Source organism: Magnolia sinica, chromosome 17 (assembly GCF_029962835.1).
Source record: "Magnolia sinica isolate HGM2019 chromosome 17, MsV1, whole genome shotgun sequence".
NCBI classification, from domain to species: domain Eukaryota; kingdom Viridiplantae; phylum Streptophyta; class Magnoliopsida; order Magnoliales; family Magnoliaceae; genus Magnolia; species Magnolia sinica.
The window spans coordinates 59,432,023-59,436,531 of record NC_080589.1 but is presented as its reverse complement, the minus strand read 5'-3'; the positions used below and the strand labels follow the sequence as shown (position 1 = coordinate 59,436,531).

Below are 4,509 nucleotides of genomic sequence, written 5' to 3'. Positions count from 1 at the left end.
TGATTTTCCCACTCCTAAGAGTGGTGATGGATTTAGCATGCCCCATCTGATTTGAAGAGCTGGGATCATTATTCTCGTACTGCGGTTTAGGATTGGGGAGAGGTTGTGCAGGAAGCATCCCTTTTTCTATAACCGTCATACGAGAATCTATCTTTTGCATAAATTCTGTGATTCCTCGCATTGCCTGGGCCAGCTCTTGTATGGGATTTTGAACCGGTTCCTCTTGAGGTTTCACTTGATTTGGATTTTGATTGAAGAAACCTGGAGGAGTCGCCGTTTGTCCATTTCTCCAACTGAAGTTTGGATGATTTTTCCAGCCAGGATTGTATGTGTTGGAGTTAGGTCCAGTAAAAGGTCTTTGATAATTATTTACGGCATTGGCTTGTTCATTCAACACTCCTCGAAAGGCAGGTATTGTAGGACAGTTTTCAGTTGTGTGAATGTTGCAATCACAGATGCCGCAAACAATTTCATTGACCTTATCCTTCTTTCCTTCCATGGCCTCAACTTTCCTTATGAGTGTAGTCACTTTACACTTGAGATCATCCTCTTCTTTCAAGAGATATAATCCACCTTTTTCCTTTAATTGAGTCGGCCTAGACGTGGTGTTCGCCATTGGGTAATAGTCCCATGATTGTGTTTTTTCAGCGAGACTATCGAGGTAATCCCATACCTCGTCAACATCTTTGTTGATGAACTCTCCATTACACATTGTCTCGACCATTTGGCGCATGGAAGATGTCAGTCCATCATAGAAAAAATTTATAATGCGCCACGTTTCAAATTCGTGTTGTGGGCATGAACTGACCAAATCTTTAAACCTTTCCCAACATTGGAAGAATGTTTCATCTTCCTTTTGGGCAAAGTTCATGATCGCTTTTCTGAGGGTAATCGTTTTATGATGTGGGAAGAATTTTTTTATGAATTCCCTCTGCATATCGTTCCATGTGCCAATGGATCTAGGACGCAGTGAATGTAACCACGTCTTAGCTTTCTCTTTTAAGGAAAAAGGAAAGAGTTTCAGCCTAATTGTATCCTCAGATCATTAGGAAAACATAATGTAGCTATAATCTCATCGAACTCTTTCAAATGTAAATATGGACTTTCTGATTCAAGTCCATGGAATTTGGGGAGGAGTTGGATAACTCCTGGCTTGATGTTCATTTGTCCTGTGTTTTCAGGAAAAATCATGCATGAGGGCATACTCACTCCCGCCGGTTGTAGATAATCTCGTAAAGTACGAGGCGGGGGTGCCTGTTGCACCTCATTCTCATCTTGGGTATCCTCCACCCTGGGTGGAAGTGGAGGAGGTTGGTCTTCAGCCATAACCTCAGTTAACTCAGGGGATTTCGAGCGGTGTCTAGTCCTGCGATGGATAGTCAACCCCTCAACCAATCCTCCTTCAGTCAAGAGACGTCGAGTGTCGTCACGGGCCCACTTGGGCATGAAAACACTCGCAGCCCTCAATTAAAAACTTAACCCTAAGAAAGGAAAAGAAAAGCTAGAAAGAAAAAGAGAGTTGGAAAGAAATTACCAAATTGAAGCCCCTAAGTTAAGGACCTGCAAAATAAAACAAAATAAGTCAGTTTCTAAAAAGAGAAGAACGATCCTTTAAAAGAAAAATAACAGTAAATTAATTTCTAAAAGAAGGTATTCTTAAAAGAAAGTGAAAATTTCTAAAGTAAATTGGGGAAGATCTAAACTAGAAAGTAAATTATTAAAGGAGAACTAAAAAAAATAGAGAGTAGGGAAGGAGCTTACCGAATTAGGAATTTCTATCTTAAAGGCCTACAAAATAGGAAGGTTAGTTTCTAAACAAAAATTCTAAAGATAAATTAGGAAACAAATTAGATTCTAAGATTAGAAAGTTACTAAAAAAAAAATAAATAAATAAATAAAAGTAGAAAGTTAATTAAGAAATAACCTAGTTTCTAAGACTAAACTATTTCCTACAGATGAGAGGATACTAGAATTAGAAAATTTCTAAGATTTAAACCTTAATTCTAAAAACAGAAAAAGTAGAGAATTTAGGAAAGAATTACCAATTTAGAAGTTTATGTCAGGATCCTACAAAATAGGAAACAGGTTAAGTTCTAAACATAGAATAAAAAAAATAAAATAAAATAAAAACTTTTATCCCAAAGTAAATCTTAATCCTAACCTAATTCTAAAACTAATTAATCCTAGAAAACGTAACCGTCAGTCCCCGGCAACGGTGCCAAAAACTTGTTCACTCCCCAAGTATAGGGTTGTGATGTAGTAATAAACTCGGTAAGACCGAGGTCGAATCCACAGGGACTGATACCTGTACGTTATCTGGAACCAAGTAGAACTAGAACTAGTCTAAGATGCGATCTAAAACAAATAGAATTTAGGAAATAATTGTGGAATAATTATCTAAAACTTTAAGTAATTCAGAGGAAGGAAACTAGGGATTCAGAGGATCCACTTGTAGGGATCAGGGAGATCTTATGCCTGCATCAATAATTATGAAATTTAAACTGAACGTTACTTGATCTAGTTTTTTAAGAGATGAAAAGTATATGAATTAGAATGGATTCCATCATCTAACCATGCTCAGGAGGTAAAGTAAACAACAGAATTAAACTAATTATCAACCAACCAACAACGTATGAAGATCAGGAAGGGTACTGTCATCCTACCATGCCCATGGAACAATGATGAACAACAGGGCTTTCTGACTTCATAATCATAAAAAAAAAGGAGGAAATACTCAAAGCCATTGCAGATCTATTGTAATTTCAGTCACAACACACCATTAAAAACTGAAAGTATTCCTTTAATTAAACGAGAATCAAATTCAGTTCATGAATTGAAATCAAATTAAAGGCAATGAATAAAATCCCCCATCTTACTACAAGCTTCACCTCTTAGCCCTAGCTAAGAGGTTTAGCCACTCATGATTAGCCTAAACCCAAAACAAATAGAAAGAAAAAAAAAACGAAAAAGAGAAGAAAAATAAAGAGAAAAAAAACTTCTTATCTTTAACCTCTCATCTTTCCTCTCTCTCCGTTTTCTTCCTGACGTCCAGCCACTCTCTCTCCGTTTTCTTCCTGACGTCCAGCCACACACGCAGCAGCCCCCAGACCGTGCTTCTCTCTCTCGTTCTCTTTTTTTTTCCTCCTCACGCTGCCCAAACAAAAAACCGACCCTCTTGCTCCTTGTCTCCTCCTCTTATATAGCCAGGAGGTTGGTGCTGGAGCCTACTTTACGCAACGAAGAATCAGTGAAGCTTTCGCAGCTTCTTTCGCAACCGCGTGCGAAACAAGAACGCGACAGCTTCTTGGTAAGAATGAAACTCAATAAAGCAGGGCTTTTTGCATGATCCGATCCGGCCAGACTTCTTGGCATTGGTCAGTTGTCCCCTGGGATGAGTTTTCACGGTGCTGATCGCATCAGAGAGTAGCCCGCTGATCACAGAATGGCCCTGATTGGCTTTCACGAACGCCCATAACAGGGCAGCGCTGACGCGTGGTGGGGCCCACTTCACTTGTGTTTTAGGAAATCCAAACCGTCCACCAGATTCCCTTAAAAATTTCAGTCGAGTATGGGTCGTTTGGATCAGTTTTGGTGCGGCCCAGAGAATTTTTCTTGCTACCGTTTGTTCTATGTTTGAACGGCTGGAACCCTATCATTACTGTTTCTTCGCATTTTGCCACCTAGGCCTTAGTGGCATGGGCCATACGAAACTCATGGACGGTCCGGATCAGCTCATTGCATCACGGTGGTGGGCCACAACACTCACCCGCAGCCTCTGTTTCTTCCGCAGGATGAAGTCGAGTTGGAGAGGGAGAGCTCGGTCAATGGACGGTTTGACCGAGCTCTGCGTTGCCGTGCACGGCCAGTGCACCTGTACATCATGCACACTCATCTCATATGGGGTCTACGTATGAAGTTTTTGAGAAATCTGCACCGTCCATCTGGTTCTTCACGTGATTTAAGGCGCTGAAATCGAAGATGAGGTGTATCCAGAGATCAGGTGGGCCCCAGATCAGTAATTTGTGGGCTGATCTGTCCGTTGGGCTACTTTCACAGTGATCCAGGAGCTGAAATTTTACGTGTACGGTTCATTTATGGTCCTCAGGCCACGTGTGGAGTTTTGAACTGATCAGATGGTGGGAACCCTATGATCTTGCATTCTGGACACTTTTCAGGCCACTTGAGCTTCAATTTCTCGGTTTTCTTGGATCTCTGGTGTTGATCTTGGTCCCCTGGAGTCTGGCCCTTGTCATGGTGATTCCTGAATGTTAAATCCATATTTTTAGCCTTCTATTTCAATCCATGCTTGTAAATGCGTCCTGTATTACAAATACGATTAAAACATGCCGTCAAACAGTATCATATTCGTAAAATCGGGTAATTACTGGGGTCTGATATGCAATATTTGACCCTCAACAATTCCTGGATCCTTAGTTTCCTTTATTACTTGTTTAAACCCTCTACTTATTTTCCCCTATATTAAAAGCCTAAAAAATTGTTTAACTTTCA

General features: G+C 40.3%; 1 non-coding gene across 1 annotated transcript; it reads left to right on the top strand.

Annotated features, from left to right (window-relative positions):
* The first annotated feature begins 782 nt into the window (after positions 1 to 782).
* Positions 783 to 889, top strand: LOC131232034 (small nucleolar RNA R71). Its single transcript, XR_009164640.1, has one exon. It is a non-coding gene; the product is annotated as a small nucleolar RNA R71 (small nucleolar RNA).
* Positions 890 to 4,509: the final 3,620 nt, after the last annotated feature.